The sequence below is a fragment of the Papaver somniferum genome, chromosome 3 (assembly GCF_003573695.1).
Source record: "Papaver somniferum cultivar HN1 chromosome 3, ASM357369v1, whole genome shotgun sequence".
Taxonomy (NCBI): Eukaryota; Viridiplantae; Streptophyta; class Magnoliopsida; order Ranunculales; family Papaveraceae; genus Papaver; species Papaver somniferum.
Genome location: NC_039360.1, coordinates 159,418,039 through 159,430,924, shown reverse-complemented (window position 1 = coordinate 159,430,924; position 12,886 = coordinate 159,418,039).

The following is a 12,886-nucleotide window of genomic DNA, read 5'->3' as shown; positions in this document are numbered from 1 at the left end:
TGTAACTAAAATCCCTACCAGGGATCTTGTCCATACCTGCAATACCAAACAAGGAGCATTCAAAAGAGAACAATGTGCACATCAGCATAACAAACTAAGTTTATTTATCACTTTAAGAGAAATGTCTCAAGGTAAGGTAAGGAATAACAGCTTATCCAAACCTTCGTAGACAACACAGAGCCATTTGATCAGGTTAGCAGCAATTGTCTCTTCCTTGTTTGGGAGGTGAAGTCCTGCAATACAAACAATAGCTAGATTCCACATCATGAAACTGGCAGGCCCTTAACTGGTCCACCAAATTATGTTTAAAGACTAAATTCCATTCATGGGTAGAGATATCCCTGGCAAAGAAAACCAAACAAAGATTTTAACAAAACTCTATTTTTTAAAATAATAGTAACTAACCATTAAGCTTATCAACAACTTCATGAGCTTCATATGGATATTTATATCGAAAAAGGAAATGAACACGAATTTCCAGTCCTAATTCAATATGATAACATCCAATTCCAATATTTTTTAGTGCTTAAAAAGACTAGCAAACAAATCACTGAGGCCCACAGAATCTAGTTAATCATCTCTTTGGGATATGAGATTGTAGTGATCAAAGGGGAGAATAAATAAATTCCAATCAAATAACTGAACTTACCCATATCTAACCCAGTTGGAGCTTCAAGGACTCTCAGGGCATTCCTCTATGGTTAGATATGCCTGGCCTACCTTTCTCTCCAAATCCATCTGCAGCCAAGCATACAAACACCATCAAAAAAGGTCCACAACCAGAGTTACAAAAGCAAATGAAGATCGAATATGAATAGAACCTACAAAAGCCAGGAATTCTTGATAATTGTTTTATTCAATTCAAGGAACAAGAGTCAAGAAGCTTTTTCTGCCTACAAAAAAAGAACAATAAAACCCCAAATTCACTCATTCAATCTTCAAAGTGCAAAAACTAAAAGTCAAACAAAATCAAATGAAGTAAATCTATCAAATTCACTTGACTGAAATAGCAAACCTGAGTGCGTGCAACACAGTACTAAGTATTTAGAATCACCCAATTCTTGTATCATCAGAATGTCGTTGTACACAGAAGATACGAAAACATCGAGTTAACAGCTCCTGAAATCGATCCAAAAACAGCTCCTTTAAAAACTAGTTACCACTAAAACCCATGAGATCAGAGTTTTTATAAAACCCACAAAAACAAACTAATTAGCTCACCTTACAGAACAGAAGCAGTGTAACCAACGATCTCTTAGCAAACTGAGCCATCTTTTACTTCATCACTACCACCACACTATCGTTATCAGGAATGACAACACGAACCAGTTGAAGTAAACATCAATTCTAATGAACAAAAATAACACTTCAATCGAAACTACAACCAGGAAAATCAAGAGCTTCGAAATTCACCCTAACCCTAATATTAAGAATCAATTTCTATAGTTGAAAATGATGAATAAAATTGAGACATAGATAATTACCCCAATGATTCGTAAGACGGAATATATGACTCCGCAAATCTCAATTAGGTTTCTCTATATTCTACACAGAGACTGATCTCAAAATCACACTCTCCCAATCCATCAAAACCCAATCTCAAGCTCAATCTGATTAATCAATCAGTCGTGATTTCAGAATTCTTTTACAGAGAATTAACCACAACTCGAAAACTCAACAGCTCCGGAGACAATTTCCCAATCTGGAAAACCAAAATCGAATTCATCATATCCAACATCGAAGTCTCATACGTCCTCCAACAACCAAAATCAGATGCACCATCAGACTCCAAAGAACACAAGAAATCGATAATGGGCGATTTCACTTGCCGGCACGCAATTCTGGGCATACTGGAAGACGATCTCACAACACACAGACTACCATTGAAATCGATTATTTTTTTGAGGGTATTGACTTCTATTTCACCTTCCGGATCTGGATCCATTATAGAAGAAGAAGATGGTGGTGGTCGATCGAGAGAAATTTAATGTTTAAACTTACGGAGAGAGGAAAGAAGGGCGATGCATTCTGCAGTGAGTTAGTGAAACAGGTATGGCTGAATAAAGATAATGGATACGAAGATAGAGATGAGTACAGATACATCGATAATAACGAAGTCACGATCAAGCCGTCCATTCATCTAGATCGATGGCTCAAATTTCTAACATTTTCAGCCGTTCATCTGACTACATATACATCACTAATCATGGGTAGTAGAATCGGTCTCTGAACGAGGGTAAAATAGTAAATATCCAGAGACTGTTTTTTAGGGATTAAATTTTTTTTTGTATTTTTTATTATATCAGAGACCGATTTCTTTAGTCAACAGTCTGACTACCGTGAATGAGGGTCTCTGATGTGGGTGGTAAAACACCGATTTTCCACTAGTGCTTGGACTTTGTTGTGTTGGACTAGGAGATCTCGGGCTTGCTGGTGGAGTGTTTTCTTCTTGGTGTGACATATCTGGCTCTTCTTCGATGAGTAGTGGAGACTCGTGGTTATCTGGTTCATCATTCCAATCCCATGATTTGAATTCATCAAAAATAACATCTCTTGAAATTACCAGTTCCTTTGTATCTGGCTTTAGAAGTCTATATGCTTTAGACTCTTCGCTGTATCCGATGAATATTAGCTTTTCTCCTTTTTCAAAACTTTTCTCTATGTTGGGATGGAATATGTGAGTATGCTACGCAACCAAAAATTCTGAAAGAAGTTACCTCGGCCTTTTTCTTATTCCATGCTTCATATGGAGTTTTGTTGAGAACTGCTTTTGTTGGCGAACGATTAAGGATGTAGACCGCCATGTTGACTGCTTCTGCCCAGTAGCTATTGGGTAGCTTCCTTGCTTTTAGCATACTCCGAGCCATTTCCACGATCGTACGATTTTTCATTTCCGCGACACCGTTTTGTTGTGGAGTGTATCGGACAGTGAGCTCCTTTTTAATTCCATTTTCTTTGCAGTAGTTGATAAACTATTTTGAAGTAAATTCTCCACCACGGTATGTACGGAAGACTTTCAATTGATAGCCACTTTGCTTCTCTTCCAGCGCCTTGAATTCTAGAAATTTAGTGAATGCCTCGGACTTTTGCTCGAGAATGTACACCCACATCATCCTGGTATAATCGTCCACGAATAAGATAAAATATCATCTGTTGTTGAGTGAAGTTGTTCTTGTCGGACCGCAGATATCAGCGTGCACCAATTCGAGGGGCCTTCTTGCTCTCCATGATGTCTTCATAAATGGAAGTCTATGAAACTTCCCTAGAATACAACCTTCACATACTTTATCTCCACCGTCGATATTGGGAAGACCAATTACCATGCCTTTTGATTTCAGAACCTTTAAGGATCTGTAGTTGATATGCCCGTATCTCAAATGCCATAGCTTTCCTTCGTCAATATGGTTGGTACTCATTGCACAATTTTCAATTGATGGAATAGATAAGGGAAAGACAAAATTTCCTGACATTTTTACTTTTGCCACGAATTGCTTATTAATTTTATCATAAATTGTGCATTCTCCTTCTTCGAAATGTAGTGAGTACCCTTTTCTTATAAGTTGTCCAACACTTAATAAATTTTGAGCTAGGCCAGGAACATAAAGAACATCAGATATGTATCGAGTTTTACCTGACCTTTACGTACAGATATGACTCCTCTTCCTTCAACATTCTGGAACTTTCCATCTCCGAGCTTGACCGGTGGAATCTCTTGTTCCTCCAATTTTATGAAATATTGTTTGTTTCCTGTCATATGGCTGCTACATCCGCTGTCGACGTACCATATACCTTGCGCTTCTTGTTGCGAGGTGAGGCAGGAATAAAATACTTGATTTTGAGAATCATTTTTCTCGGAATAGTTAGCTTCGTTGAGCCAACAATCTTTTTCCATGTGATTTAATTTATCACACTTGGTGCACTTGTACTTGCAATTTTCAGTTCCATGGCCAAACTTTTTGCAAACATTGCATCGGAGATTTGAGGAGTAATTTTTTTAGTACCTTTTGTTGTTGTTTCTATAACCTCCTTTTCCTCTTCCACGTCCGCGGTAGAAATTTCTGGGTCCTTGAGTTGATGTCGACCCTTTCCCGTACTGCGAGTTGGATGACGATCCCCCTCTGGAGCTTTCTTTTCTGGCTTCCATATTTTTCTTTTCACTGAAATTTATTTTTGATTGAGACGCCTGCTCCAACGGTTGCTCCACGAACCTATTTATCCTTTTCTCGTGTACCTCGAGTGAACCCATTAATTCGTGTACCGAGACAGTCGATAAATTTTTGGACTCTTCAATGGCAGCGACGATGTGATCGAATTTGAACGGTAAGCTCCTTAAAATCTTTTCTACAACTCTTTTATTTTCTATGGTATCTCCATAACTACTAATTTGATTTACTATACCAGTAACTCTTGAAAAGAAATTCTGGATAGTTTCATTTTCTTTCATAAGTAGATTATCAAAATCTCGCCATAAATTTTGTAGTTTAATGGAGATTACCTTTTCTGATCCTTGAAATGCTACTTTGAGAATATTTCAGGCCTCCTTCGAAGTTTTCGCCACCGAAATTCGAGGAAAAATAGTTTTGCTTACCCCTTGTTGTAGAAATAGTAGTGCTTTAGCATCCTTCTTCTTGTTTTCCTTGTACTCCTTTTTCTCTGCATCCGTCCATGACGATAGAGCTTCTGCCGTCTCGGGTACCTTATAACCATCTTCTACAAAATCCCATAAGTCTTGTGAAATGAATAATGTTTTCATTTGTAAACTCCAATAATCATAACTCTCACCATCAAAAATTGGAATTAGACTTTGGGCATAATTGAAACCATGAATACTTTGGTTAATTACCATGGGTAGAGTTTTAGGATTACTGGGTTAGGTTTGCTCTGATACCAAATTTGTTGGCGCAATGCGGAAATGTGATGGGTTTATGGAAATGAAATTAGGGAAAGAGATGTTGGTTAATTGAAAAGTGAGGCTTATATTAATTTGGAAATGAAAATATTATAAAGGGAATTTTTAGTGTAGCACTTTGACTCACTATGTTTATAAACACTTTGGCTCTTACTATTTTATCTCTCACTCTCACTCACTCTCAACTCACTTGAATTTTTATGATTGATTACAAGTGAACCCATCGTCGCCTATTTATAGGCTTTGTGCACCGACCAACAGAAAAATCTGGAAATGAAACTTTCTGGACAACATTTGCTGACCTAAGACTAGTTTAGAACAGAACTTTATAGACCATGACCGAATGACCTAGAGACATAAAACATTCTAGAGTCTATGACTGACTTCGTAGCTAGGAGAATGAGAAGAGTCTAGATATCTCTAGACTGGGCCGATCCAAGGTAAGCCCATGGGTAGTTTATAGTTAGCTATCTAGATGATTCTAGATTTACCCATCACAATTAACAAATATTTTTAACATTCTCACTTTCTTTTTTTTGCCTCGTCACTGTCATCAACAGAATCATGATGACCAATCCTCATTATGATGATTGGCAGCAACAAAACTCTTCCATTCGATATCATAGTAACAACACCCTTACAGTCTTCATCATCGAACCTTCTCTGCAACATCAATGGCAGCAACATTACAGCAAGCCAATACTTGAGTCTCCCTGACTTCCCCTTCAGTTTTCAATCAAGAACCTAAACCCATAACTGGATATCGATGCCAGTGACAACACCCCTTGGTTGTTTCTCGGTAAAATACATACAGCGACCACTTCATTTTCGTCTTTCTTCTCATCTTCTAAATTAACGGCAGCTGAATGTCTTCTCGAGATAAAGCCAACCTTTCCTTGTTTATCTCAGCTTCTCTAAAACAAGCCCCTAATCCTCTTCTTCGTTTTTTAATTTAAGCAGCAGCAGTAATTTCTGTCCAATTCACCTAAATACTCGTACCATCGGCCCCCATCTGATTCATGTCCGACGTTAACGTTAGCATCAACCTAGCTATCAAAGATTGTAAACGATACAACAATTAATATTGTACAGAACTCGAGTCGTGCGCCTTGCTCGCCTTTGACAACATAGTACGATACAACAATTAATATTGTACAGAACTCCAACAAAACAAAGTTGCTAAGAAACAATGGATTCCGAAAGGTTATCAAAGATTGTAAACGTCACAACAACCACAAACAGCATTATGGTTTGTCAAGAAAACATAATCCATCCAAGAAAATATTAAAGCTTTCAGATTGTTGGAAAGTCCGGCATATAATCATGCACGCAATTAGATTAATCACTGATAATCAAATCTTCTCAAAATAACACAAGCAATGGTTGATGCAATATATCAAATTAAAGCTCAACCCAACAATATGACAGACTCATTAACCGGAATTAACGAAATGAAAAATAACTACTACCTCCGTTTCAAAGACATAGGCTGATTTTGTTGGAAAAAATTGGGTTTCACAAAGGATGAATGAATCAGAGAAGAAAGTGTTGCACTCCAAAACTTTCAAGGCTTGTATAAATTTCTTTTAGACAAATATTTCTACCCTCCCAATAACAATTGGCGATTACAACAGGTATGCGAAATATTGCCTTCAGGATACAATGAAAGCCCTGCAACGAAAACTGAATTCAAGGTTTGTACCCCTTGATTCAATCAAGAACACACAAAGAGATTTCTGATTTCTGATGATGCTTTTTGAAACAGAGAAAACAGATTGATTTTTCTTATATGTTTAAACGAAACTGGGAGAAGCTATTTATAAAGGGTTTTGCACCTGTTGGGAATAGGTTTTTATTCGCCAACAGGTTTCTATTCACGAAACGTCGGGTTCCTTCATCAACAGACATCAATGGTGTCTTTTGGATTCGAAATTTTCGAACAGGCTTTTATCGGCCAAATAAAACCGTCAGTTCAAAAAATTCTTCCGGGGGCGTTGCCCCCTTGAAACCCCCACCAGGGGCGGTCTCCCCTGGACCCCCCTTTGGTAAGCGGTGTTGAAAATATTCCAACATTCTCCCCCTATTTTCAAAAACCATAAAACAAAGTTAAAACTTTTAAATCAGAGTGACTGCATCACCGAAGTGACTGCCTACGTACCCGAGTGGGATCAAGCCAACGTAGTTCAAGCACAATTGAGACTAAGCATCATCGTTGAAATCAACACATAAATGATAGGTATCTTTTGGATTTGAACCTTCACTTAGTGTAAGAAACTCAAAGCCTTATCGAGGTTCTATGGTGAAACCAGTCTTGAACCAAGTACCCCTTATGATAAAACCGGAGTCTCCACACATATTGATTTCATAAAATCATGTGTTCTGTAGCCAAGCACGTTAATGGCCATGTGCTTATATCCTTGTTCATGAGTCTTCTTTAGAGAACGGTCTTCTTCTCTTAGGAAACGGCCTTATTTCCATACTCATATAGGTAAGTCTCGAAGGTGTTTCTGCGATACACCTTTTACTAATCATAGACTCATTAAGGATTTACATCCATCCTATTTTCTTGCAGAAACCAGCACTAATAATAAATGGGAAGTTTTTATATTAGTGCTCCATAATCTACTTCCATAACTTGTTGGTACCACATTGAACCTTGTTTATCCTTTTCAAAACATAGGTTGGGTTTCTGCTATGGGAGATCAAACTTCCTTCACAGACCTTAGTCCCATTTCTTTCCTTTTTATTGAAACCACTGAACTTGGTAGACTTTTCGTAAATGGGTCTGCCAAATTCCTCTTTGATTCAATAAAGTTAACCGTAACTACTCCCCTCTTGAGTAGTTGCCTAACCATGTAGTGTCTAAGACTTGCATGTCTAGACTTTCCATTATAAGTCTTATTAGAGACATTATAGATTGTAGCTTGATTATCACAATTAATCAAGACCGCCGGAGTTGGCTTCTTCCAAAAAGGAATTTCCATAAGTAGGTTTCTAAGCCAATCTGCCTCCTTACATGCATCAGTTAAAGCTATCAATTCTGACAACATTGTTGAATCAGAAATACAAGTCTGCTTCTTGGAACTCCAAGACACAGCAGCACCCCCTAATGTAAAAATCCATCCAGAAGTTGACTTGGAATTTGATTCTACATTGTTCCAGTTAGCATCGATGTACCCCTCTAGTGCAGCGGGATAGCCTTGGTAATGCAAACCAAAATTTATTGTTCCTTTCAAGTAAGCCATAACTCTTGAAACTGCTTTCCAGTGTTCATATCCTGGATTACTTGAGAAACGACATAATATTCCCACGGCTTGGGCTATGTCCGGTCTTGTGCAATGCATAGCGTACATAAGACTCCCAATAACACTAGAATACTCAAGTTGAGCATGAGTACGGCCGGTGTTCTTCATTAACTTGATAGTATGGTCTAAAGGAGTAGGTGCTGGATTGTCATCAAAGTGACCATATTTCTTGAGAAATTTCTCAATATAATGAGATTGAGTTAAAACCAACTCATCTCCCTTTCTTAGGATCTTAATTCCCAAGATTACATCAGCCTCTCCTAAATCCTTCATATCAAAGTTAGAACTAAGAAACTTCTTTGTTTCTTCCACAACAGATATGTCAGACCCAAAGATTAACATATCATCAACATACAAACAGAGAATCACACAACCAGAACTATCGTGCTTACTATAGATACATTTGTCCGCATCATTCACCACAAAACCATATGACAAAACTACTTTATCAAACTTCTCATGCCATTGCATAGGGGCTTGCTTCAAACCATAGAGAGATTTCACTAACTTGCAAACTTTCTTCTCTTGGCCTGGTGATATGAAACCTTCAGGTTGTTCCATATATATCTCTTCTTCTAAATCCCCATTTAGAAAAGCAGTTTTGACATCCATTTGATGCACAACCAACTTATGAATAGAAGCAAGTGCAATCAAGCAACGAATGGATGAGATGCGGGCAACAGGAGCATATGTATCAAAGTAATCAATACCATGTCTTTGTTTATAACCCTTGGCAACTAGCCTTGCCTTAAACTTATCAACTTCACCATCAGCTCTCAACTTTCTCTTGAATATCCATTTACTTCCTATTGCTTTAGCACCAGGAGGTAAATGTACTAATACCCAAGTCCCGTTAGTCAAAAGCGAATGCTTTTCATCATTGATGGCTTCTTTCCAGAAATTTGCATCTCTAGAACTCATGGCTTCAGCATAAGTTTTAGGGTCATCATCAGTATGCATAACATACTGGTTAACACTAAGAATTCTATTCTTATTTGCCTCTACAAGGTAATAAATAAAGTTTGGATCAGGCTTTTTCTCAATCCTTCCTCTCTTACTCCTTCTAGGTTCGATATCTTCAGTAGGCACTGAAATATCATTGTCATAAGTAGGAGAGGGATTTTCATCATTGTTATCAATCTCCATAGGTTCTAGATCAGGTAACAATGGATTCTCCTTGGGTTGCATTTGAGAACTGTTCCTATTTAAGTTCTCAAAGAATTCCACATCTACAGATTCTATAATCTCAAAAGTGTCAAGGTTTATAAATCTGTAGGTGATACTATTAAGAGAGTATCCCACAAAAGCACATTTATAAGCCCTGTTTCCCAACTTTGGTCTTTTGGGATCAGGCTTTCGAACATATGCTAAACAACCCCAGACTTTAAGTCTTCTCAAGTTTGGTTTCCTCTTAAACCACAACTCATAAGGAAAAACACTCTTCTTTTTCAAAGGAATTCTATTCAAAATATAACATGCAGACAACATAGCTTCACCCCACAAAGAATTAGGCAAACCAGAACTTATAAGCATGCAATTAACCATATCAATCAAAGTTCTATTTTTCCTTTCAGCCATACCATTTTGTTGAGGTGTGTAAGGTGCAGTACGTTGATGAACTAAACCATGCTCTTGACAAAAGGAATTAAATTCAGTAGGAAAGTATTCACCACCACGATCAGAACGTAAAATCTTAATTTTGTGCTCTAATTGTGTCTCTACTTCTGCTTTATAAATCCTAAATTTATCAAAGACTTCATACTTAGATTTCATTAAATATGTATAAGCATATCTAGTACTATCTTCTATAAAAGTGACATAATACTTATTTCCACCACGAGTGGCAGAACCATGCAAATCACCCACATCACTATGTACTAATTCAAGTAAGGAAGAATTTCGTACTACAGACTTATGGGAAATTCTAGTTATCTTTGCTTGCACACATATTTCACATTTAGAAGCATGATCAAAATTGCAATCAGAAATCAAGCCTAATCGATTCATGTTTCTAAGAGAACCATAATTCACATGCCCTAATCTACCGTGCCATAAATTAACAGAGTCAACAATATAAGCAGAACCATTATTTATTAAATTAAGCTTAATCATCCCATTACAAGCATATCCTTGTCCAACAAACACACCATTTTTGGACAACACAAACTTATTAGACTCATAGGTCGTCTTGAATCCAGCCTTCATAACAAGGTCGCCGGAAACAAGGTTCTTCACGATGTCAGGGACATGTAAAACATTAGTAAGAGTCACAGTCTTTCCCGAAGTAAACGAGAGTTCAACAGTGCCTTTCCCAATAACTTTGTTGCGTTGACCGTTTGCGGAGACAACATCGTTTCCTTCTCCACTAACCGGTTCGTATGTCTTGTAAAGATTTCTATCCTTACAGATATGGATGGTTGCACCATTGTCGTACCACCATCCACCCCCAGTTTCAGCAACAGCATTGGCGGCTTGCACCACGATCACAAGTTTGTCATCGACCATATTTGCCTCCTTTTTCTGGTTCTGCTGTTGTTTCTTTTTGAGACGACAATCACGAGCAAAATGGCCGGGTTTGTCACAGAAGTAGCAAGGGCCGCCAGCGCCCTTCTTCTTACTCTTCTTGTTGGGATGCTTCTTAAATTGAGTATCATTCTTAGGTTTCAAGGAATTCGGTGTTTTAGATTCTTCTACGCTATTCACCTTAGAATGGTTTTCAGAATGTGGACTATCCTTAAGTTCTCGCTTACGAGAGTCCTCTTCTATGCGAAGATGACGTTGTAAGGCCTCTAAATCATAGTAAGTCTCAGCATGCTTAAGTTTCTTCTTATAACCATTCCAAGAAGGGGGGAGACGAGAAATAATAACCCCAACAACAAACGCAGAAACAAGATCAATTCCAGCATCCTTAAGATGATTAACTATGAGTAAAAGTTCACTGACCTGGGCAATGATTGACTTACTGTCAACCATCTTAAAATCCATGAAATTGCAAATCAGGAATTTCTTGTTGCTTGCTTCAGAAATCTTGTATTTGTTGTCAAGCGCAGTCCACAATCCCTTTGCAGTCCCAATACTCCGATGTGCATTGTACACATGTTTGTCCAGAGCATTCAAAATATGACCACGACACATGAAATCATCTTCCTGACGCTGCTTTCGTCTAGCCTTCAATTCCTCAGTGTCATTGTCAGTTGCAGCAGGAATTTCCTCCAATCCATCTTCAAGTATGTACCACAACTTGATGATGATCAGGAAAAACTTCACAGTCTCTTGCCAACGGGTAAAACCTTCACCATCAAAACGTTCCAATCGAGTAAAGGTTTGGTTCATCACTTGCAGAGATTGAGCAGTAGCATTCGAATTCGAAGATTCACCCTCCATTGCCAGAAATTATTTGTCTAAAAACTGTTGGAAAAAATAGGGTTTCACAAAGGATGAATGACACAGAGAAGAAAGTGTTGCACTCCAAAACTTTCAAGGCTTGTATAAATTTCTTTTAGACAAATATTTCTACCCTCCCAATAACAATTGGCGATTACAACAGGTATGTGAAATATTGCCTTCAGGATACAATGAAAGCCCTGCAACGAAAACTGAATTCAAGGTTTGTACCCCTTGATTCAATCAAGAACACACAAAGAGATTTCTGATTTCTGATGATGCCTTTTGAAATAGAGAAAACAGATTGATTTTTCTTATATGTTAAACGAAACTGGGAGAAGCTATTTATAAAGGGTTTTGCACCTGTTGGGAATAGGTTTTTTTTTATTCGCCAACAGGTTTCTATTCACGAACCGTCAGGTTCCTTCATCAACAGACATCAATGGTGTCTTTTGGATTCGAAATTTTCGAACAGGCTTTTATCGGCCAAATAAAACCTTCAGTTCAAAAAATTCTTCCGGGGGCGTTGCCCCATTGAAACCCCCACCAGGGGCGGTCTCCCCTGGACCCCCACGACCTGACCTGTCAGGTCGACCACAGCCTGGGGGGCGATGCCCCCCAGGATCCCCCTTTGGTTAGCGGCGTTGAAAATATTCCAACATTCTCCCCCTATTTTCAAAAACCATAAAACAAAGTTAAAACTTTTAAATCAGAGTGACTGCATCACCGAAGTGACTGCCTACGTACCCGAGTGGGATCAAGCCAACGTAGTTCAAGCACAATTGAGACTAAGCATCATCGTTGAAATCAACACATAAATGATAGGTATTTTTTGGATTTGAACCTTCACTTAGTGTAAGAAACTCAAAGCCTTATCGAGGTTCTATGGTGAAACCAGTCTTGAACCAAGTACCCCTTATGATAAAACCGGAGTCTCCACACATATTGATTTCATAAAATCATGTGTTCTGTAGCCAAGCACGTTAATGGCCATGTGCTTATATCCTTGTTCATGAGTCTTCTTTAGAGAACGGTCTTCTTCTCTTAGGAAACGGCCTTATTTCCATACTCATATAGGTAAGTCTCGAAGGTGTTTCTGCGATACACCTTTTACTAATCATAGACTCATTAAGGATTTACATCCATCCTATTTTCTTGCAGAAACCAGCACTAATAAGAAATGGGAAGTTTTTATATTGTGCTCCATAATCTACTTCCATAACTTGTTGGTACCACATTGAACCTTGTTTATCCTTTTCAAAACATAGGTTGGGTTTCTGCTATGGGA